We start from the raw sequence: 26,067 nt of genomic DNA, 5'->3' as shown, positions 1-26,067 counted from the left end.
ATTTTTTTCTTCTCTATTGTTTTGTTCATCTGTTAGACAAGGGAGGTTGATTTATAAAACCTTCTGAAAAAGAAAAGTGGAGGTGTTGCCCATAGCAACCAATCAGATTCAAGCTATCATTTTCCAGCAAGTACTAGGAAAAGGATAGCTAGAATCTGAATGGTTGCTATGGGCAACACCTCCTCCTTTCCTTTTAAGAATGTTCGTGAAAGCTACCCTAAACAGTCAGTATTTAACTTATGTGCAAAACAGAAAACTAGTTTGCACCCCTTTGCATTGTAACTAGGGATGTGCACCGGCGACTTTTGAGGTCTCGTGTTTTGTGTTTTGGATCCGGATTTTCGTTATTTTTGAGGTTCGGATTTGTCTCGCAAAACACTTGACGAAAGGTCTCGGTTCGGATTTAAGGTATTGGATTCGGAATTTTTTTGAAAAAAACATAAAAAGTTTAAAAATCAAGTTTTTGGGCTTATTTTCACTCCTAGGCTATTATTAACCTCAATAACATTCAATAACAAGCATTTCCACTAATTTACAGTGTATTGTGAACACCTCACAATATAGTTATTAGTCCAAAACGTTGCAACAAGGTATCTTTCTGGACTGCGTAGAGGAGTGGGTCACCACAATATATATTAAAAACCCTGAACTTTTATGATTCGCACCAATAATTGTACCTGGACTGCGTAGAGGAGTGGGTCACCACAATATCTTAAAAACCCTGAACTTTTATGATTCGCACCAATAATTGTACCTGGACTGCGTAGAGGAGTGGGTCACCACAATATCTTAAAAACCCTGAACTTTTATGATTCGCACCAATAATTGTACCTGGACTGCGTAGAGGAGTGGGTCACCACAATATCTTAAAAACCCTGAACTTTTATGATTCGCACCAATAATTGTACCTGGACTGCGTAGAGGAGTGGGTCACCACAATATCTTAAAAACCCTGAACTTTTATGATTCGCACCAATAATTGTACCTGGACTGCGTAGAGGAGTGGGTCACCACAATATCTTAAAAACCCTGAACTTTTATGATTCGCACCAATAATTGTACCTGGACTGCGTAGAGGAGTGGGTCACCACAATATCTTAAAAACCCTGAACTTTTATGATTCGCACCAATAATTGTACCTGGACTGCGTAGAGGAGTGGGTCACCACAATATCTTAAAAACCCTGAACTTTTATGATTCGCACCAATAATTGTACCTGGACTGCGTAGAGGAGTGGGTCACCACAATATCTTAAAAACCCTGAACTTTTATGATTCGCACCAATAATTGTACCTGGACTGCGTAGAGGAGTGGGTCACCACAATATCTATTAAAAACCCTGAACTTTTATGATTCGCACCAATAAATGTACCTGGACTGCGTAGAGGAGTGGGTCACCACAATATCTATTAAAAACCCTGAACTTTTATGATTCGCACCAATAAATGTACCTGGACTGCGTAGAGGAGTGGGCCACCACAATATATATTAAAAACCCTGAACTTTTATGATTCGCACCAATAAATGTACCTGGACTGCGTAGAGGAGTGGGTCACCACAATATCTATTAAAAACCCTGAACTTTTATGATTCGCACCAATAAATGTACCTGGACTGCGTAGAGGAGTGGGTCACCACAATATATATTAAAAACCCTGAACTTTTATGATTCGCACCAATAATTGTACCTGGACTGCGTAGAGGAGTGGGCACTGGGCACCACAATAAAATATATAAAAAACCTTCAACAGATCTGCATTACACTACACATACGGCTGCTCCTCCATCCTCTCCATCATATACATGTTGGAGTTTTAGCGTGTGACAACCTCTTGTTTTTGATAATGTCAGTGCATTTGGAATATTTTTCAATTTGCCCCACACCACTGAATGTACTTTATCTATGATACGCAATACGCATCTATCTATCTTGACTGCGTAGTGGGGTGGCCCCGGTACACAATTTGGTACCGAGGCCACAATATAATTTAAAAACCCTCCACGTGTCGGAATTCCACCAAACAAGTATCTGGACTGCATAGTGGGGTGGCCCCGGTACCCAATTTGATACCGGGGCCACAATACCTCCTCCAAACATGCTCCAGACAATTCGTCATTGACAGACCCCAGACAGACAGGGTCGTAGTGTTATTGTTTGACTTTGTAAACCCAAAAAAATGTCCCTGTTGCACATAGTCGTGCAATGAAGACTGACTTTTTCATTTAAAGGCACGATCTTTAAAGTGTAGTGTTTGTAAGTCTAAGTCATATTATACTTTTGGTAAAATTGGTTTTTTTTGTTCCTCTTTATGGTAATTAATTAGTAATAGAATTAAAGTAGGAAATAGAATTAAATAGAATTAAAGTAGGAAATAGAGTGGTATAGAGTTGTAGTGTGGTATAGATAGAGTGGTCCACACAATATAATAATAAAACCCTCAACTGGTCTGAATTCCACCAAACAAGTATCTTGACTGCGTAGTGTGGTGGCCCCGGTACACAATTTGGTACCGAGGCCACAATATAATTTAAAAACCCTCCACGTGTCGGAATTCCACCAAACAAGTATCTGGACTGCATAGTGGGGTGGCCCCGGTACCCAATTTGATACCGGGGCCACAATACCTCCTCCAAACATGCTCCAGACAATTCGTCATTGACAGACCCCAGACAGACAGGGTCGTAGTGTTATTGTTTGACTTTGTAAACCCAAAAAAATGTCCCTGTTGCACTTGCACATAGTCGTGCAATGAAGACTGACTTTTTCATTTAAAGGCACGATCTTTAAAGTGTCAGAAAGAGAGAGAAGACACAGGAGAGGAGAGTTGTAGCTGGGGACCTGGGGTGGAAGCTCCCAGGCTCCCCCAGCATTGCCTGGAAGTCTGAGCGTGGTGACTGAGCCAGGGCAAGGAATGTGTGCCCTGGATGAGGGGGAGAACTCCATGCCACTATAGTGAACCCAAGAGAGAGGGGGACACTGCACATGGAAGAGGCCCTGGAGTGAGGGCTGCTACAAGAGGCATGGTAGCTGTAGTGTCAGATCCTGAGGCTGAGAGTACACAGAGTGACGTGTCAGAGCACAGGAGACATTATCCCCGCAGAGGAGGGATGAGCTGCAGTTGAGAGGTCTGTTGTTGAAATAGGACATGCACACTTTAACAAACCAATCATTTCAGCGACAGGGCCTACCAAACAACTTTGACTGAAATGATTGGTTTGTTTGGGCCCCCACACCAAAAAAGCTATTCATCTCTCCCTGTACAGACTAAACAGGCTCTACTGAGGCAAGATGTCGTCCTCATCCTCAACCTCTGATTCCTCTCCCCCTACAGTGTGTACTTCCTCCTCATCACACATTATCAATTCGTCCCCGCTGGACTCCACAACCACAGGTCCCTCTGTAGTATCTGGAGGGCAGTGCTGTACTTCATTGAGGAATTGATTATTCATTTTTATAAACATCATTTTTTCAACGTTGTGAGGAAGCAACCTCCTTCGCCGCTCACTGACCAGGTTCCCCGCTGCACTAAAAACTCTTTCCGAGTACACACTGGAGGGGGGACAACTCAGGTAAAATAGAGCCAGTTTGTACAGGGGCTTCCAAACTGCCTTTTTTTCCTGCCAGTAACAATATGGACTGTCTGACATGTCTACTTGGATGGTGTCAGCAAAGTAATCATCCACAATTTTTTCTATTGTCACAGCATCCAATGCAGCGAGAGTAGACATGTCTGCAATGGTTGGCAGGTCCTTCAGTCCGGACCAGATGTTATCAGCATCCCCGCCAGTGCCTCTTTTGGGAAAACTGAGCTTTTTCCTCGCAGCCATAGATGTGGAAGAAAATGAGGGTGGAGCTGTTGGCATGTCACGGTCCTCTTCAGAGGACAATCTCCTGACCAGCAGGTCTTTGCACCGCTGTAGATTTGTGTCCGCCGGAAACAGAGACAACACATACGCTTTAAACCGAGGATCGAGCACGGTGGCCAGAATGTATTCCTCTGACTTTAAAAGAGTGACCACCCTCGGATCCTGGCAAAGCGTACGAAGGGCTACATCCACAAGAGCTACATGCTTGCTGTAATCGCAATGGCTTACCAGCTCCTCCCTCACTTTCTCCAGCTGCTTCTGCAACAGCCTGATCAGGGGAATGACCTGACTCAAGCTGGCAGTGTCGGAACTGACTTCTCGTGTGGCAAGTTCAAATGGCTGCAGAACCTTGCACAACACGGAAATCAGTCTCCACTGCGCTTGACTCAGGCGCATCCCCACTCCTTTGCCTATGTCGTAGGTGGCTGTGTAGGCCTGAATGGCCTTTTGCTGCTCCTCCATCCTCTGCAGCATATAGAGGGTGGAGTTCCAGCGCGTCACAACCTCTTGTTTGAGGTGATGGCAGGGCAGGTTCAAGCTTTTTTGATGTGCCTCTAGTCTGCGGTAGGCACTGGCTGAATGCCGAAAGTGTCCAGCAATTTTGCGGGCCACCGCAAGCATCTCCTGCACACCCCTGTCACTCTTGAGGTAATGCTGCACCACCAAATTAATGGTGTGGGCAAAACATGGGACGTGCTGGAAATTGCCCATATTTAATGCCCGCACAATGTTACTGGCATTGTCTGACACCACAAATCCCCATGAGAGTCTAAGTGGGGTAAGCCACTGGGAGATAATTTCCCTCATTTTCTCTAATATGTTGTCAGCGTTGTGCCTCTTATTAAAGCCTGTAATGCACAATGTTGCCTGCCTTTGCATGAGCAGCCATTTTGTAGATGCTGCTACTGATGCAGCTGTTGCTGTTGCTGCGGAAGGGGATGCATCTACCCAGTGGGCTGTCACAGTCATATAGTCCTTCGTTTGCCCAGAACCACTTGTCCACATGTCCGTGGTTAAGTGGACAGTGGGTACAACCGCATTTTTAAGAGCACTGAGGACACTTGATCGTACTTCTCTGTACATTTTTGGTATCGCCTGCCTAGTGAAGTGGAATCTCGAGGGGATTTGGTACCGGGGACACAATACCTCCATCAACCCTCTAAATCCCACTCCACTGATGGCGGACACCGGGCGCACGTCTAACACCAACATTGCAGTTACAGCCGCAGTTATACGCTTTGCAATAGGGTGACTACTATCGTATTTGGTGGTCATGGCAAACGACTGTTGGACGGTCAATTGTTTGGTGAAAGACTTAGCGGTCTTACGACTTCCCCTCTGGGAAGATGACCGACTAACAGCAGCAACAGCAGCAGTGGCAGTAGTAGGCGTACCGCTGCAGGATTCCTCGGATGAATCCCGTATTGAGGAGGACTCAGTCTGGCTGCTGACTTGGGCTGCAGGACTGAATCTGATGGAGATTGTGGAGGAAGTTGACGAGGAGGGTGTTGCTGGTGTGTATCCAACTGGACCACGGGATTTAGGTGTCCCTGTACCGATGAGGGTCCTAGCCCCAGTTCCTGAACTAACCACTGAACTATGAAGGTTATTCAGGTGACGTATAAGGGAGGATGTTCCTAGGTGGGCAAGATCCTTACCCCTGCTTATTTGAGCTTTACATAAGCTACATATTGCCATACATTGGTTGTCTGGATTTGGATAAAAATAACTCCAGACCGAAGAGGTGCATTTTTTGGTCTTCTGACCAGGCATGACGATGGGCTTTTTCATCCCATGGACATCAGCTGTTTCCCCCCCTGGTGCCTCATTTACAATAACCACATCACCATCCTCATCATCAAGTTCCTCCACAGCGCCAGCTACATCATCAATAGCCTCCTCCCGAGCCACCTCTTCCCGTACAGTGATGGGAAGGTCAGGCTTGACAACCACCAACACCCTTGGACTCGCCTTGGGGATTTGTGATAATTTCTCTTTAGAAGGCAGAGTTGTTTGCTGTTTTGTTGCTGACAGCATAACTCTCTTCAATTTTTTGTAGGGGGGGGGAGGAGGAGGAGGGCTAAGATCCATGGGTGAAGCTGAACCACTAGTCATGAACACGGGCCAGGGCCTAAGCCGTTCCTTGCCACTCCGTGTCGTAAATGGCATATTGGCAACTTTACGTTTCTCCTCAGATGATTTTAAGTTTCTCTTTTTGCTACTTTTTCTTAACTTGGGCTTTTTGGATTTTACATGCCCGGTACTACGAGATTGGGCATCGGGCTTGGAAGACGACGTTGATGGCATTTCATCGTCTATGTCATGACTAGTGGCAGCAGCTTCAGCATTAGGAGGAAGTGGGTCTTGATCTTTCCCTACTTTATCCTCCAAATTTTTGGTCTCCATTATATGTAGCACAAGATACTGCAGAATGTGTGAACTTGGTAATATTGCAGTACCAATGGACTTATACTGCTGGATTGGTTTTGCAAATTTGGTTATAATTATTATATTTTTTATTTTTTTTTAATTTTTTATTTTTTTTTACTTTTTTTTTATTTTTAAAAAACTTGGGAATAGTGGGGAAATAACTATGCCCTTAGAAGCACAGAGCACAGGACACAGCACCACTGGACTGAACAGGACACGGCACAGGACCCAGCAGCACTACGGAACTCAGCAGGACAGAGCACAGGACACAGCACCACTGGACTGATACTGCAGAATGTGTGAACTTGGTAATATTGCAGTACCAATGGACTTATAATGCTGGATTGGTTTTGCAAATTTGGTTATAATTATTATATTTATTTATTTTTTTTAATTTTTTATTTTTTTTTACTTTTTTTTTATTTTTAAAAAACTTGGGAATAGTGGGGAAATAACTATGCCCTTAGAAGCACAGAGCACAGGACACAGCACCACTGGACTGAACAGGACACGGCACAGGACCCAGCAGCACTACGGAACTCAGCAGGACAGAGCACAGGACACAGCACCACTGGACTGATACTGCAGAATGTGTGAACTTGGTAATATTGCAGTACCAATGGACTTATAATGCTGGATTGGTTTTGCAAATTTGGTTATAATTATTATATATTTTTTTTTTTTAAAATTTTTTATTATTTTTTACTTTTTTTTTATTTTTTAAAAACTTGGGAATAATGGGGAAATAACTATGCCCTTAGAAGCACAGAGCACAGGACACAGCACCACTGGACTGAACAGGACACGGCACAGGACCCAGCAGCACTACGGAACTCAGCAGGACAGAGCACAGGACACAGCACCACTGGACTGATACTGCAGAATGTGTAAACTTTGTAATATTGCAGTACCACTGGACTTTTACTGCTGAATGTGTGAACTTGGTAATATTGCAGTACCAATGGGCTTATACTGCAGGATTGGTTGTGAAAATTTTGTGGTAATTAAAAAATATTAAAGTAGTTTTTGGTATTTTTTAAAAAAACTTTTTTTTATTTTTTTAAACACAGGGGAATATTGGGGAAATAACTATGCCCTTAGAAGCACAGAGCACAGGACACAGCACCACTGGACTGAACAGGACACAGCACAGGACCCAGCAGCACCACTGACCTCAGAAGGACAGAGCACAGCACACAGCACCACTGGACTGATACTGCAGAACACAGCACAGCACAGCACTAAACAGCACAGAACTAAACAGCACAGAACTAAACAGCACAGAACTAAACAGCACAGAGGACCACCTAACACACCCTCCCTCTACCCTGATCAATGCCCGAGTGAAGATGGCGGCGACTAGCGGGGAATTTATAGGATCCGAGTATCGCGAGATCCGACAACGGGATTATGAGTCAGAGCCTCAGTTTCACTTTTGAATTTGGCGCCAATACCCGGATCTGTCTCGGATCCGACTCGGATCCGCAACGTTCGGGTGGGCTCGGATTTCAGAAATCCGAGTGCGCTCATCCCTAATTGTAACATGGTTTTGTCCAGGAGACTGAAATAAGATACCTCTTCATTTAAGATCCTTAATGAATCAGGCCCTATGTGGGCACAAATCCGTTCTAAAGTATGTTCAAATGTAATGTTGTACAAAGGTAGTTGCCAAATAAAATTGTTAGGGCTTCCACCAAGGAACTTTATTGATAATTAAGCAGACAACATCCCAGCATGCTCAGCGTCATGTATAAAAATGCCAGATTGACCTTGCTGCCTTTAATTGTGGGTAGAATGGATTCAAGAGGAGCCGTCAGTGACTATGAAAGAGGAGTGTCACTTGAGGCGTGTATGGCAGGAGCTTCAGTCAAGACCAGCTCATCTTGCTAATGTTCCATGAGCAGCAGGGTCTAGGGTGATGTCAGCATAGAACTCCAAGGGAATCAGCAAAGGGCATACTACAGGATTGTCATATCCATGCGTTAATGTGAAGTGCAAGGCAAAACAGTGGAGTAACTACAGACCAACTGACTGCAAAGTTCTGTGGCACGAGTAGGCAGTTTCATCAAAAACGATTCAGACGAGAATTCCACAGAGCAGGATATCATAGTCGGGTTTCAGTGCATAAATCCATCATCATAACTGGCAATGATCCTTTATGAGTTTAGTGATGCAATGAGCATATGCAATGGACTACCAGAAGAAGGTGATATGATCAGATGTGGCACCAACCTGAACAACTCTACAGCCCTCAGTGCTTGTTTCCAACAGTGAAGGGTTCTGGTGGTTCTATATCGTGGAGCGCCTTGGTATGGTTTGAATGCAGCCTTTCACTCAGAAGGCCAGGTAATAGCTACTTAATGGCACGTCAGTGATCATCTTCACTTCATGTTGCAGTATTTCTTTCCTGACAGGATAGGTGTCTTCCACAGATCATGTGTGGTCAGCCTATGGTTTAATGAGCATGACACTGATGTTATCCATATGCAATGGCTTTATGAGTCCCTGATCGAGCATTTAAAAGATATAGATAAGAAGAGACCTTAACTGCGCTCCCTTATGTAGGTAATGGAGGGATAGGAAACGCAGCCAAATGGAGTAATCGTAAACTCCTTGTCCTAGAGTAATTGTACTCAGAAATAAATTTAAAATCAAATACAATTCCTATTATTTATCAGTATTGTATTTGATTATAAATGTATTTTCAAGTTCTGGCCAGAACAAACTTAAATTCTGTGTATAATAAGCGTCTATACTGTCTATATACAATTGTTGATGGAAATAAATGTCTTTCATATACACAACTTTATGTTTAGTATACTTGATCACTCTGACACGTCCCCTGGCCATCTCCATGACCCTTTTCACCTTGGAGTTTTTTGTATTTATAAGATAAACTACAAAAACTGACCTTCTGTGGAAGAATGATGCTGCATCCTTCTGTACAGAAACTGGTACTTAAATTTTTTGTCCACTACCTGTATGTGAAACTGCCTCTACCCCACTTTCATTTCTATTGTCCTCTTACCAACCAGTGGTCATTGCCCTGCAATCGACCACTAGACCACATTCGATCACTTGGGCACCACTGTACTAAATTGCTCTGGGTCTAGTATTTGTAGTATCTATAACTGTATCTGCTGAAAAGAGATGTTCTGTTATGGAATTCTCAAACTGTTCACTATATTCACATGGTATTCTAACTTTATAGTGGCACCTGAGATCCATACGTCATGTGCAATATATTTACATTATATAGTGCGACATTTGTATAAGTATATAGCAGGCTACATGGCAGAATAACTAATTGAGCTTTACATGCACTATGGTGTTCAGTAATTACAAATGTACATCAGTGGACTGCTGTTCAATAGTTAGTGCAGGGAATTCCAGTAGTGAGTAGTAATGCACCTAGACTGAAGATAAACCAGGTGAAGACTTAGAAGTGGGATGCTCAGGGAAGCAAGTTTCCACTACCCAACCCATGCAGACATTAACACGGAGGAAGTGATGAGAACCCTTGTGAATGTGGCCGCTGCGCAGCAGGAGCAGCAAGCCCAGGTGCTACGAGTCACCACGGCACAGGTGGAAACCACCAGGTTCTTAAGGGAAGAGTTAGGCCAGGTGAGGTGTGACAGAAATTATTCACCTGGTCCAGCTCTGCAGAAAATGTTGCCAGCTGATGACGTAGAAGCATATCTGGTGTCATTTGAGACTTGCAAAAAGGGCAAAATGGCCTCCTGAAGATTGGGCTGAGGCTAGCGCCATATCTGATTGGTGAAGCTCATCAAGCTTATATGGATCTGGATGAGGACCGGGCCTCTGATTATTCCCGTCGAAAAACTGAGATATTGCCTCGCATTGGGGTTTCTGGGCCAGGCTGAGCCCAGCGCTATCACAAATGGTGCTATGATTAAGATAAACTGGTCAGAGCGCAACTGGCTGAGCTTTCCAAAATTTTAAAGCGATGGCTGCAGCCTGAGGAGAATTCGCATTCTCGGATTATTGAAGTTCTGGCGATAGATCACTGCATCCGGGGGCTGAATCGCGATCTGCAAAGGTGGGTGCTGCAATCAGACTCACAAACTAATGAAGAGCTTGCCACAGTGGTAGAGAGGTTTCATGCGCTACAGCAAATGACTAAAGAACCAGCAATTGTTCCAAAGCAGATGCCACGTCAAAAGTCAGGTTTGACAATCCTTGCTACAGGGCCCAATGGCAAAACTGCTACGGACAGAGGGCCATTTACAAAGGTGTCTAATCTGAAGTGCTTTGAATGTGGTGAGCCAGGCCACGTTAAGGCAGAGTGCCCTAAACTACCGTAACCTATGGACTGCTCTGTGGCACATATTGGGCCCGCTTTTCCAAGCTGTTTTACCAAGAGTCCCACATCAGGAAGACCTTGTTTGTTTCCGGTGAGAGTGCTAATCAATGAAAACCTTGTCTTGACCTTGGTTGATACTGGGAGTGAACTTTCGTTGGTTTCCAGCTCTGCCTTACCCAAAACTATAACTATTTGGCTGCCCAAGGTGACGGTCCTTTGCGTACATGGGACGACTGAGGAGTATGAGAGAGCCCTACTGCCAGTCACACTCAAAAAACAAACAGTTATGGTGGTAGCTGCCATAGCACCTACACTCCCATATCCACTAATGAGGTCCTCGGTAATCGTGTCCGGCTGGACATGCCGGCAACTGATGTAATGGTCGGAAGCCCGGTCTTAAAGGAGCCGCCTTAGAATCCACAATATTTGGACCTCAATCTTTGGGAACTGCCAAACCAGAAAGCCATCCTGGGAGTCACAGCAGACGTTCCACAAAAGCATCCACCTTCGGGGAAACATGGACAGTCCAAACAGCGTTGGCTGGTGATGTCGCGGATGCGCCCACCCCGCCTTTCAGTAACGATACGGACTGGTCCAATTTTGCTTCCGCTGCAGGACTTTGCGCGGGACCAACTTCATGATGAAACTTTGGAAATGCTTTTAAAAGTGTAACTGAGGTGAATGGGGTAGCAAAAGCTGCCCAACATGCAGAAGATATACTATATTTTATTGTCAACAATAATTTTCTGTATAGAGTTGCTATTTTACAGGGTGAAAAAGTAGAACAATTAATGGTTCCTCAGGTCCATGTACCCCTAGTGTTAAAAGCAGCACACACACATCTGGGGGGGGACACCTGGGGGAGGAGAAAACACAGGAACGAGTTCTGCTTAAGTTTTACTGGCCCGGTGTACACATGGCAGTGAAAAAGTATTGCCAGTCCTGTCCCATTTGTCAGAGAACCTGTCCCAAACCCATGTACAGGGCACCCCTTATTCCAATACCAATAGTACCAGTTCCCTTTGAATGGATAGCCATGGACCTTGTGGGGCCACTGGAAAAATCTGCACGTGGACACCAATATATACTAGTGGTGCTTGACTATGCAACCAGATATCCAGAGGCAATTCCCCTCTGGAACATAAAGTCCAGCACCATAGCTAGAGAACTTGTATTGATGTTTACACGCTTGGGAGTATCCAAGGAAATTCTCACAGACCAGGGCACCCTGTTCATGTCTAAACTGATGAAGATGTAGCCAGTTGTTAGGGGTGACGGCTCTTCACACCTCCATGTACCATCCTCAAACAGACGGCTTGGTGGAACGCTTTAACCGTACATTAAAGCACATGCTCAGGAAAGCCGTGACTCAAGAGAAAAAAAGATTAGGACACTCTTATTCCCCATTTGATGTTTGCCATCTGTGAGATACCTCAAGTTTTGGCAGGGTTTAGACCCTTTGAGTTATTGTTTGGGAGTCAGCCCAGGGGTATCTTGGATATGTTAAAGAAAGGGTGGGAGCAGCAAGGTCCCAAGGAGCCAAATCTGGTAAAATTTGTGTCCCAAATGTATGAGAGGATAGAAAAGATAGGGCCCATTGTACAACAACATGTAAAAGAGGATCAGGAACAACAGAAGGAAAGTTATGACAAAAGTGCTGTTGTTTGATCTTTCAAGCCAGGGGACAAGATTCTAGCCCTGCTTCTTACCCAGGAAAGCAAACTTTCCACCCATTGGCAGGGTCCATATAGAGTTCTAGAGGCTGTCTGTCCTGTCAGTTACATGGTCTGTCAGTTAGGTAGGAGAAGGGAGGAGCAAATATACCATGCTAATCTCCTTAAACCTTGGCATGATGAGGAAACCTCTCCTCTGTAGTGAGTACTGCCATTGAAAAGTCTGAAGTGCCCATAGAGCCATCTTTATCTATTAAGCAGAGAAAACAGACTGAAGAAATGATTCGCCAGAACAGGGATGTCTTCTCTTCCATTCCTGGGCACACTCCATCAGTAGTCATTGTAAAACAGTAGCCGTATCGCATTCCCGAGGCCAACGGGTGGACATGAGAAAGGAGATTGAGAAAATGCTCCAGCTAGACGTGACTGAAGAGTCCACTAGTGAGTGGAATAGTCCCATTGTGCTTGTCCCGAAACCCAATGGGACAATTAGGTTCTGCAATGAGCTTAGGCGCCTAAACAGCGTGTCCCAGTTCGATGCCCATCCGATGCCACGTGTGGATGAACTGGCAGAAATTCTTGCTGGTAGCAACTATGTGACTACTCTTGATTTAACAAAGGATTATTGGCAAGTTCCCCTGACTTCCTGACTTCCATGGCCAAGTCAAACACTGCATTTTCCACCCCTGATGGTCTCTTTCAATATAAAGTCCTACCATTTGGGTTGCATGGGGCCCCTGCCAGCTTCCAAAGGGCCATGAATAAATTACTACGACCTCACACAGCTTATGCAGCCACTTATTTGGACAATATAGTGATTTTTACCCCAGACTGGGGATCACATCTGGCCTAGTCAAGGAGGTCTTAGCGTCATTAAGGTCTGCAGGACTAACAGCTATCCCAGAGAAATGTGCCATAGCCATGAGAAAAGCCAAGTATTTGGGGTACGTTGTTGGGCGAGGGCAAAGTGGAGGCAGTCAAAAATTGGCCAAGACCTTAAAAAAAGAAATCGCAGTTAAGAACCTTCCTAGGCTTAGTAGGTTACTACAGGCGGTTAGTAAGCCACTTCGCCACTAGAGCTGCTTCACTTACGGCCCTCTTAAAAAAAAAGTTGTCCGGATAGATTAGCCTGGTCTGACTCTGCAGAAGCCACCTGGTCAGATCCTCGCTTCGCTCTTTGTTCCTCTCCAGTTCTACAAGCACCGGACATTACCCGAAGGATCTTCCTTCAAATTGATGCCTCTAGTGTTGGCTTAGGTGCAGTCTTGTCACAGGAGAAAGATGGAGTAGAAAACTCTGTCCTGTGTCACGATCTGCCTTCTGCAGCTACTGTTTGCCAGGAGCTATGTTGGACCACAATGCCACCAAAGGGGCCACTGTGGCGCTTGAACTGTTTCCTTTCCTGCTGAACGAAGCTTGTTTTCTCAGGATCATTTTCACCTGCCGCTACTCCTTAAAAGAAAGCCTCGCCCAGTTAGTCTGGGCCAGATCATCAGGTCATTCTACCTGATAGGAAGCAATCCTTTGACTCCTGTTCCTGGTTATACTTACCTGTGTACCTGACCTTGTGGTTTTGCTGTTCATTCCACTGCTGCAGACACAGCTCATCATCTATCCAGTTCCTGAGTTATACACCTGTGCTTCTGTTCTTTACAGCTCATTGATTCTCAGTGTAACCTGTTCAGCTTAATTCCACCGTTACCTGCTGTCTGCTCTCAAGTGTTTCAGCATTACCTGGCTTCTGAGTCTCACCACCTTTCCAGAGGTATCCAACCCACAGGCTACTCATCTCACCATCTTTCCAGAGGTATCCAACCCTGCAACCTGCAGGCTACTCATCTCACTACCTTTTCAGAGGTATCCAATCCTGCAACCCGCAGGCTACTCATCTCACCACCTCTTCCAGAGGTATCCAACTCTGCAATCTGCAGGCTACTCATCTCACCACCTTTCCAGAGGTATCCAACCCTGCAATCCGCAGTCTGCTCATCTCTCCACCTCTTCCAGAGGAATCCACCCTGCAACCCGCTGACTACTGCATCTTTACATCGCTTTACGGTATTGCCTATTCCGCTGTTAAGAACTGTGGTTATATTACTGCCTTACCAGTTATTGCATCCTGAACCTGTATTACCTGTGTTTCTAATAAAGCACTTCATTTATCTACTTTCTCTCCGTGGTCTTGCCCTGGGAACCCTTACATCCTGTACCTAAGTCATATGTTACTTCCAAGGGAACAAAAATATGCCACCAGGGAGAAATATTGTCTCGCCATAAAATGGGCTACGGAAGCTCTGCGCTATTATCTCCTAGGCAGAGAATTCACCTTAATAACAGAACATGCACCATTGCGGTGAATGCAGAACCAAGGTAACCCGCTGGTTATTGGCACTGCAACCTTCTCAGTAGAACATAGACCCAGGTTTCTGCATAAAAAATGGAGATGCATTGTCACGAAAGTTTGCGCTCCTCGCGAAGTCCGTGTCCCCCTACTTGGAGACACTAGGGGGAGGAATATGTATCAAAGGGAGGCATTTAGCTGGCAAAATGCAGAGAAAACATACAAGCAGTAATGCATCTAGATTGCAGATAAACCAGGTGAAGACTTATGTGTGACAAACAATAGTTTAAAGTTTGGTTAACTTACATAGTAGAAATGTCATTCTTCACAGCAAACAGACAGGGTGTGTCTATGTCAGGGCAAACAGAACCATTAATGGGAGTTTCCTCTTAAAGGGAAGTTGGGTGTGTCACCTGCCCATCAAGCTAGTGCTGGGGAAGCTGGCTGGTTTTTAGAAAGCTGTTTTTTGTCTAGCTAGCGCTTAGGGTCTCAAGAGACGGTATGAAATCTGTATGGTGTCAAATACATTTACAATCCTGACATTAAAACTGCATAAACAGGAATAAACAGAAAGAAGTTGTTTGCATGTGCTTCAGCAGTAGCGGGCTCTTGCCCACTGGCGGATCCAGGGGGGGTGATCACCCCCCTCCCCCCCTAGCAGGGGCCTGCTGCTGACGGCTGCACACTATGTGCAGGTCCGACAGAGACAGGCAGAGAGAGTGTGCTGCAGCCGTCGACAGCAAGAGTTTTCAAAAAGGGGGCGGGGACTAAATCGCCCCCCCCCCCCTTAATCACCCCGGGTAAAAAAAAAATCTAGATCCGCCCGTGCTCTTGCCACAGTAGTTTTAAACTTCTTTTTTTTTTTTTAACCTGATGGTATTTCTCAACTCGACATGGGATCAAAGCACCAGCTTGTACAAGCCATGTCATGCATATATAAAATGTATACAAAGGCATGAACAGACTGGAATCAGTGCTCCGGATCCTCTCCATCTGAGTGTGAATAAGTTTATCCTGCAGTGAATAATGATTGGATAGATGTAATTACTGACACTAATTGATCTTTATGGTAAACATATAGGTTGATCCTTTAGGAAGAGCTGACAGCACCATAAATGTAAAAAGAACTGTTTGTGCTACTCGGCAAAAGTATCAATATCAGGGCTCGAAACATTTTCCCAAGAGTACCGAGCCAAGGCCAAAACTTACTAGACAGCGACTTGCACTAGAAAAATTGCCCATCTGTGCTGCCTATCAGGGGGCTCCCAGGGTCGGACAGGCTGCAGTAGTAAGGAGGACCATCTGTAACAGAACAGGCTACCTAGTTCTAGCTTGGTGCGGTGCTAAGCTTAGTCTCATGACATTAGTCATTGATCATGTCTCTCTCATAAGACTAAGAGCTCTGCAGCACTGTATGTGAGTGACAGCATCGCAGGGAATCAAAGTATAGCTGAGATTCGCTGCCAGACAATATCACCCCAGTGCCTCCACCCCTGCAGTAAGAGACCTGCTCCGGGCATGCAATGACTGTAGACCTAATACAGAAGAAATCACCCCAGCACACCTAGGTGTTTTCAATGATGCAGAATAGTGTTGATATAAGTGACTATGGGTACCGCAGCGCTAAAACTATTACCGTTATTACAGTAGTTTTAGCCCGGCTTTCGGCTCGCAGCTCAGGGAGCTGCAAGCAAAAAGCCGGCGTTAGAACTACCGTAATAACGGTAATAATGCGTACTGTTACCGTAATAACGGTAATGCGCAGGCTGCGTTACTTTTAACAGTAACGCGGCCACTTGAATTCCCCCCCTTATTGCTTGTGTAAATAGTTGCAAAAATACAATATCAAAACACATAACACAAATAGCAATGCCAGTATGAATACATAAAATTATAAGGACAAAGTTAATTACAATGGAACACTTGCTGAATAATATCAAACAGGCATAGTTCTAGACTTTTGATTAGAAATAAAAATAGTGTCCATATACCTGGTATCTGGGCGAAATGAAAAAAGTTTGTAATCCTCTGGAGAAAGTTCAATACTGCATCTGCACGTATAAAAGCTTTGGGGCAGCACGGTGGCTAAGTGGTGCACTAAGACTATTTTATAATCACTTGAATTGCTTATTTATATTCTGACCGGCCTTTAATAAAAATGGTTAAAAAAATATATATATATTCTTAATGCAACTGATGAACATGTGAGATTGATAGATGCTGGCACTTTGTAATTGCATTTGAAGCCGTTAAAGAGTTAAACTGCATAGTGATTGATGTGAGATGTTATAGGACTGTGTTACATGGGTCAGGTAAGATTTCCTCTAACAGCAGACAGGCAGTGTAAGATATAAAAAAAGACTGTAACTGGTACAGGCTTCTTCCAAGTCAAGAGGTCCACTGGGAATGCGTCAGCAAATGGAAAACAAAGTAAAGATAATATAAAATGCGCAGTGACTGCTGGGAGAAGCTGAAAATTATGTATGCATAAAAACAATGCTGTGATTTTTGCAGATGAAATCTAAGTATGAATAGAAAACTGTAAAGCACAGACTAGATTCAGCATAGAAGAGACTAAGGGCTAGATTTACTAAGCTGCGGGTTTGAAAAAGTGGGGATGTTGCCTATAGCAACCAATCAGATTCTAGCTGTCATTTTGTAGAAAGTACTAAATAGATGAAAGCTAGAATCTGATTGGTTGCTATAGGCAACATCCCCACTTTTTCAAACCCACAGCTTAGTAAATCTAGCCCTAAGGGGTATATTTACTAAACGGCGGGTTTGAAAAAGTGGGGATGTTGCCTATAGCAACCAATCAGATTCTAGCTGTCATTTTGTAGAAAGTACTAAATAGATGAAAGCTAGAATCTGATTGGTTGCTATAGGCAACATCCCCACTTTTTCAAACCCACAGCTTAGTAAATCTAGCCCTAAGGGGTATATTTACTAAACGGCGGGTTTGAAAAAGTGGAGATGTTGCCTATAGCAACCAATTAGATACTAGCTGTCATTTTGTAGAATGTTCTAAATAATTGACAACTAGAATCTGATTGGTTGCTATAGGCAACCTCTCCACTTTTTCATACCCGCAGTTTAGTAAATATACCCCTAAAAAACTAAAATACAGTTTGATATGGTATAGTGTAAATTAAAACGTGGTGGGTCTCATGTAAGACAGGAAGACACAGCGCAGTTTTCTCTATTTTGTGATGTCATGCATGGTGACGAACCATATTACTGGGGACAGTAGCACAGTGCCCAGGACTATTCGGGGGCCCAGACCAGCCCAGGACTATACGGGGGCCCAGACCAACCACATTCAATCTCAGTGGAACACGGATAAGGATGGCTTGGGGTTAGGGATACCTGGCTTTGGGATTTGTTCCGCAGGAAGCACTGTGATATCAGTCGCATATTTAAAGTAATTAAACTGTAAGTGGCTGGGGAAACAAGTAGACAGCGTTGCTTTGTTGTCTGCATAGTAGCGAAGTTGCAGCTAAATCCAACGTTGCTGCAGAATAGGCCGTTTAACAAAGCTGTGAAGTTCCTCCAAGACAATTGCTGAGCTCTGCTTTTGGTTTGCCAATCCACATTGTAATTGTAATTGTAGATTCACATTTTGTAGAATCTATAGTGTATAAATAGTGCTGGGTCGACAACGTCAATGCATTCAGCTGCGTAATGGGGGTGGGGTAGGATTGGGAAAACTTTAGTCCCAATTCCACCAGCAAACATGTGAAACTTCCCAGCAACATGTTGTACAAAGAGAATATTTACAGAACAATTTTGAGTGGGCATGGCAGCAAGCATTTTACAGGAGCAAAAACGTTTATCAAGACAACAGGTCTGATGATTTTGTCCTTGTGCTTTTGCATGAGTGTGTATGGGTGTCTTGTGTGTATATGTGTGTTAGGGAATGTGTGTATCATGCAGAGAGAGCAGTTACTTACCAGAAAGTAAGTTACTCCTTTGCAGAGCAGGTGCTATCTGACAAGATAAACGTTCACGCTTTTCGCCCCATGTGGAAATATAATACAACAGGCTGCAAACCCATACTTGCCTACTTTGGGCAAGTTCTTTCCGGGAGAGGGGCGTGACTGGAAGGCGGGAGGGGGCGGGGCACGGGCAAAAACATTTTGGCCCTGCTCCTCGCGACGGAAATAATGTTTTGTTGCAGGGGCAGGGCCAAAATGAAGCGATTCACCGCAAATCGCGTCATTTTGGGACGGCACTAGCGGGATGCGGGAGATTTGCCAACTCTCCCGGGAGTCCGTGAGACCGACCCGAATTTTGGGAGTCTCCCGGACATTCCGGGAGAGTTGGCAAGTATGTGCAAACCATGCAGCATTTCTACTATGTTGCGCTTTAATATGTGAACTATGAAGGGGCGCTCACATCAGTATTACTGATCCTTAATTCTGCTCTATTTTCATTGGGCTGTGGATGTGGTCAACATGGGCAAACTGTGACACTTGCAAAGAGCAATGTACCAGTGATATGTGAGTGAGTCCAAACAGAAGAGTCCTATTTAAAATGAACAACAATTTTCCTTGAGGAACAATAAATGCCATCATGAAAAATCTAGGCATGTTGTCACCAGTATTATATACACCTATATTAAGATACACAGAATTATAGTATTTTCAACAATGGCTATTCTGAAAGTTTTAGGTGTGCCTGATTTCAATTATTTATTGTGTTCCTCGGAATATTACATGAGACATAACATAATTTCACGCTCAAACAATTAGACAGATGTCTGAGAATTGCTAGGCCTCACCCAACCGCCGGTAAAACACCCTTGAATTGCGGTACACACCAGAGGCACCTAACTCTACTGACCATCGTGAGTGCGGACATACCGCCAAACTTCTGCGAGTCGGGACAAATGTGCTGACGATTGTCCTGCTGAAATCGAGGCGGTTGGGAGGTATGATAAAACCCATCTATATTACTGTATCTGAAATCTAGCAAGTGAGACACAGCCGAAGGCAAACAAAATGGAGTTAAAAATAAATAAATCATGAAAATAACCCGCACCTCCCAACTGTCACGATATTGGCGGGGCAGCCTGATTTGTGGCCCACTAAGGGGAGAGGCTTAACAGAGAGGTGGGTGGAGTTTTATGCAAATATGTTCATTTGTGGGCATGGTTTGGTGGTTCATGGGTGGGGCTTATTTTGTCCTGCTTTTGGGGTTCTAAATGTTGTGAGGTATGCAAGCCTATGTAGGGAATACAATACTATTACATATTGGCTCACAGTTTATCCAGTCAGAGAGCCTCTGCTCAGTAACTTGCGGTCTGGTAAGTAAATGCTAAACGTGATCTTATTCCCTCATCCTCCATACATCCGCTTCCTTTTCCCCTTCCTCTCTCCTACCGCAGCACGCAAAGCCATATCTCCCAGCTTTAGGAATCGCCAATATCAGGACAGTTGGGAGGTATGCGCAAAGCAAGAGCCAAATCTACTAAGCCCCCATCCTTCCTGTTTTGGGTACTGTGCTAAGCCTTACTCATCACAGGTGCAACTTTAGGGCCCTCGCTTGTGGCTGGCGGCAGAGTGAAAAAGAGGTGCCAGGGATAGGATCAGCGCAATAGGGCAATCGCTTACACTCCCCATTCATTTTACATCCAAATAAATCAAGTGAAACATATATTATGCTATGGAAATTACAAAGGAGCAGACTTCAGTGTACACTCTGTGGTGCACTTAATACACAATGGAAAAGGTAAGTATGATATTCATATAGCTATTCGGTGAGTCGAGATGGGGCCCAGGCCTGCCTGTGTGGTGGGAGGAGTCACCAACCTGGTGTTGCCCTGCCTCCACTGGAGGCTATGGGCGGGGCCACAAGAACTTGCTGTATCGGGGCCCAATATTTCTCTTGGTGGACGTGACTGCACTAAGTACTCCCAATAAAGACCGCACCATTTGTTTCCATCGAACAGAAACAATATACAACTTCATTTTAATGTGCTCAAAAACACATTACAAACCGCCAATGCTTTCCTACCTCAGCAGACCCAGATTAATACTAGAGTTTCAAATGATTTGAGGTTTTATGTTGAGTATACCTCCAGACTTATACCCATGCACATGTATAAGACATTATTATGTCAGTTTTTGATGGTACCACACTCCAGTCTGTGGATAACGTCCTACACAGTGAATAGACAGCCGTTTGCATTTAACAGCATTTTTAAATCTAGGATATCTATCAAGCTTTAAATGACCAATTAGCACTAGCATAAAACTAATCACCATTAACACAAAAAGAAAACAGAACCATATGAGAGAACTGACTTGGCATCTTAGCAAAATGCTAAGAAATACTAATATACCGTACTTGCTATAATGCAGAAAATCTCTGTGACAAATATGAACATTCTATGGATTCCTAAAACATATAGAGGCAGATTCAATTGAGCCCCATAGGGATCTTGCATAGTGTGTGCTGTACCAGCAATTAAGGTACAGAAGTCTTCCATCATTTTTGCTCCCACTAAAATGATCGGAGATTTTAACCAGGAACATCCCGTGGAGAAACCTTATGCCAGCTTCCTCCGGTACTTAGCTGTTAATTGAAACTACCCCATAAAATGGCATTATAAAATTATATGTCAAAATAATGAAATTGTAATGATGGCACTCAGTAAAGCGCCGTAGCTTTGAATCAGGGTGCACAGGAAAAAAAGGGGGGCAGATACTAAAAGAGTAAACAGAGTTGTGACATCAATCGACAGCAAATAGTGCTTCCAACATACAAACAAATGCATCATTAAAGCACTTGTACTCAGGGCCGGATTAACCATAGGGCTAACTGGGCTACAGCCCAGGGGCCTCTGGCATCCAGGGGGCCCTTGAAAGTGCTCAGCAGCAGTATTGATCGGTCGGGGGCGCCCCCCGGCGCGATCAGTGCTGCTGAGCACTTTCACGGCGGTCCTTCCCCGGCACGCTTATGAGTCTCATGAGTCTCACTCTAACGAGATCTCTTCAGTAAAGAGCGCACAGCGCGCCGGAGAAGGAGGAGAAAGAAGTAAGTGCCGTGGGGGGGCGGCGCGGCTCGGCTCACCGGGGGGGGGGGGGGGTCCCTCACAGGGGAATGGAAGCCCCCTTAGCCCAGGGCCTCCATTCCCTTAATCCGGCCCTGCTTGTACTAGCCAAGATACTAGTCAGCTGGAATTGACAAAAAACTGGCGGACCAATTTCTACAACATAGGGCATTTTTCCCCAATAATTTTCTATTTTTGTGCAACTTTTTTATGTACTCCGTATGAAGGCTCATTTTGGAATATATACGCAGCAGAAGAACTGTAAAAGTTAAGTAACAATTGTAGCAAAGTGTAAGTAACTACACTCAATCAAACAGCTCAATGTACTTCACATCTCAAGCCACTGATTAGAATCAATCACTTAACTGCCCTATTTACATATGTATTTTCGATAACCTGCTCTATCTGTTTACATAGCACTCTTGTTAATTACTGGATAAACAGAGCTGAAAACTTTAATCATTATAATGGAATGTGTTTTATATATATAAAACACAGCACTTCCACCTTTGAGAAACCTTAGTCAGTGTCTTAGATTGGTGTGTGTCAGTGTATTATCTATGTGTCACTTGCAAACGTATAATATATGGAGTGGTCTTATATAGTGGTTTACATGCACATAGGGGAATGTTGGATATTGGTCACTAATTACAAAACTTTTAAGATTGTCACCAAATAAGAGCAGGTTACATGAAATACATCAATCTAATATTACTTCATTATATGCCACTAATGAAATGAGTAATATATTACAATCAGTCTTTCTATATGTCCCTCAAAGTGTTTGGTTTGGTCAGATGTGTTGTTATGCTGCTGTTTGGGCTGAGAACGGAGTGAAGGGTCACAATGCACTTTGGCCACCCATATACATAGCGGCAAGTCTAAATTTTCCCATGACAGTCAAGAATTTTGCCTCTCAGAAAGGGGGAGTGGCTTACTGACAGAGGGTGTTATCTAAAATGGGCGGAGTTTGGATGAATCTGGGTGTGGTTTATTGGACTTTGGGCCTGGGTACTTCCTGAGGACTGTTAGCGCAGTCAGAAGATGATCACATATTATTAGCTAATAGTAGTCATTTTCCGACGGCATATAGAATTAATATGGATTATTGACAGTTATATTGGGGACACATACGTGCTGATATCAAGCCATTTGCAGCAAGTTTCTTTTATATTAGACAATACTATATTTGTATTGCTGTATTTTGTAATACAATTTATCAGTATTCAAATTTAATTTAATTAATACTTCTTATGGCGCATACCCACTAGTGTTACATTTGCATTAAAAATGTAAGTAAAAAACATGAGTTCACACAGATGTCCAATATAAAAGTCACTCCCATACCTTTGTTACTGGAGTTTTTGAGATCACCGGGGCTTCCACAATGAAATTACTTGCTGTAAATGCAAATGAATGGAACAAGATGTGCTCAGAAAAAAGCATGCAAATGCAATGCACATGAATACACCCGAGCCCTTGTAAAAATGACACTGGGTATGAGATCATTATGAATAATGGGTTTATTTTATACCTGTTTGCATGTGTTTAAAACAGTAGTAAAATACATATAATTAACGCCAGGTATGAGGCCCTTAAGAGATTTTTTTATAGAATAATTGTACATATTTTGCCTATCCCTTCCTATTTTGTATCCTCTCCCTGGCTCCCCGTACATGTAATATATTTGCAGATGCATTACACTGGAGCGCGCCTTCATTCCACTTTTTTGCTGTTTGTCTGAACAGAAACTTGTGCTTATTAAAGTGATTCCAGTATAGATTATGTCTACAAAAAGTCGAGGGTCTGTTTATTAAAGAGAGATAAGCCCTAAATCCTGTTAAAAGGGAATTTTTCTCAGGATTTAGGGCTTCTCCCTAGTTACCAACATCCCCAGCTGGTGGGTAGCCAGGCCAAGGGCCTCCTGCGCTGCATGTGAAAGCTTGTTTACCAACAACAGCAGTGGTACAAGCACTGCTACTATCCTATGATTGTTAATGCCATCTCAGGATGGCATTAGCAGAGGGTGCCCATATAAAAAAAAATGCTTTACTATTAAAATAAAGTATTTATTTTGGGGAGGGGAGAGGAGTTGTTTTTTTTTTTTTTAACTTTCATATACATTTTTTCTGTAGAATTTGGAACTGATTTTTTTCTGTAGTATCTGGAACTGGATGCCCAAGTTCAGGCACGCCAGCTCAAACATGCGCATAAGGTCCCAGGACTGGCTAGGTGAGCAGTAAGACCCAGTGTGGCTGGGGAGGTGAGCATCACTTAGCTGCCCTGGTAGAGATTTATTTCTTAAATTGTCAGGAAAAAATGTCTGCTTAACAAGACACCCCCAAATATTTACTGCCCTTGGGTCAAACCCACATACTGGCCCTAATGTGAGTGATGGAAGTTAGAGCTGGTTTGTGCAGAGAGGTTGTGGATGCTCTGCTCCCTGGTGACATTTTCTTAATAAATTGCCAGATAAAACATTTTCTGTCACTGAACATCTATTTATTGGGGCACTGTCCTTAATAAATAGACCCCCTAGTTTGAGAATATTGGCTTAGACCCAATTACCGCCATCACCGGAGACATGAAAAAAATCTGTCCGTTTTGTAAGATAGTCTCTGCGGACTCCCACTAAAATGGGAATGTCTCCCATGCTGCTCCCCACTTATGGAATTCCCTACCACTGCCAATCAGGCTATCCCACAGCCTTGGAATCATTAGACGCTCTCTGAAAACCCATCTCTTATTTAGAACTTACTTTATCCCCGATGATACTACTCACACTAATACACCCTCAAAACTGTCCCAATCTCCACTCTGAGCCACCAATGCTCCTCTTGTTTCAGCTGAGCCCTCTTCCACTTAAAATGTAACGCTATCTAATGAGGAGGGTCCTCCGTGACCTTTGTTTTCAAGCTTGCAATTATTTTGTATGTCTTGTATGTCCCTATTTTATATGTGTCCTGTTTTTGCTACTGTATGGCGCTGCAGAGCACTGTAGCGCCTTACAAATCCACGATAATAATGCCTCTAAATATTATCAATCTCAATCCTTCATCGTCATCATTTATTTATATAGCGCCACTAATTCCGCAGCGCTGTACAGAGAACTCATTCACATAAGTCCCTGCCCCATTGGAGCTTACAGTCTAAATTCCCTAATATAGACACACAAACACACACACACAGACATAGGGCTAGATTTACTAAGCTGCGTGTTTGAAAAAGTGGGGATGTTGCCTATAGCAACTAATCAGATTCTAGCTATCATTTTGTCGAAGGTACTAAATAAATGAAAGCTAGAATCTGATTGGTTGCTATAGGCAACATCCCCACTTTTTCAAACCCGCAGCTTAGTAAATCTAGCCCATAGACAGACAGACAGAGAGGGAGACAGACAGATTAGGGTCAATTTTGATAGCAGCCAATTAACCTACCAGTATGTTTTTGGAGTGTGGGAGGAAACCGGAGCACCCGGAGGTAAACCCCACAAACACAGGGAGAACATACAAACGCCACACAGATAAGGCCATGGTCGGAAATCGAACTCATGACCCCAGTGCTGCGAGGCAGAAGTGCTAACCACTAGGCCACTGTGCTGCCTTTGAAGGTCATTGGAATATCGTGTCTTCCAAAATTAAATATTGTTTTCGAACTTGTTGAGCGAATTAAGGCACATATATGGAACCAGGAGCTGACTGGGCTGGGGGCAAGGGGGCTTCTGCCCACAATACCGGTCCCTTAGTGGTCTACATTGGGCTGGGTCAATGGGTTACCTACATTTTTTCCCCTTTAAAATGTTTCTAATAGACTGCTCAGCCAAGTCTAGACTCCAGGCCAAAATTTGCCAGCCAGCTCCCGTATGGAACGTGTGCCCAGCTCCACCCCTCACGTCATGTCTGATAGCTCTGTCCATCATAAGGAGCAAAAATGTCCATAGAAACAGCTACAGGAGTGCAAACATAACAGAATGGAGACACAAAACAGGAAGAAATGGCATTTGCACTGTGCATTTACATTTTTTTGGTCTATGAACCCAAATGGATTAGTAGAACATGATTCTACATATATAAGACAAAAAACAATGAAGACCAACTAAAGTTACAACTACACTGAACCACTTAGACAAATGCATTGTAACGAGTTACATTGTACTACATTCCTTGCTCTATTGCACTAGAGTATGTCAAAGTAAGGTTGCAGTGAAATATATATTAAAATCAATCTACAAAAAATAGGTTGTATTCAATGACTAACCATAAACAACCATTTAATCAGATGTACATTGATTGAATACAAAAAATGAGGGCACAGTTCCTACAAGACATTATAACAAGTTCTTGATCATCTTACCTTACTATTCCTTAATTAACCTAAC

At 43.7% G+C, this 26,067-nt stretch overlaps 1 protein-coding gene across 1 annotated transcript in view; it reads right to left on the bottom strand.

The window, feature by feature from the left end:
• RTN1 (reticulon 1) overlaps positions 1-26,067 on the bottom strand; it is a 161,637-nt gene that overhangs the window by 134,446 nt on the left and 1,124 nt on the right. The gene's annotated exons all lie outside the window — the stretch shown is intronic.

Source organism: Mixophyes fleayi, chromosome 12, assembly GCF_038048845.1.
Source record: "Mixophyes fleayi isolate aMixFle1 chromosome 12, aMixFle1.hap1, whole genome shotgun sequence".
NCBI lineage: Eukaryota > Metazoa > Chordata > Amphibia > Anura > Limnodynastidae > Mixophyes > Mixophyes fleayi.
The sequence above is the reverse complement of the archived record's forward strand: the minus strand, read 5'-3'. Positions and strand labels throughout refer to the sequence as shown.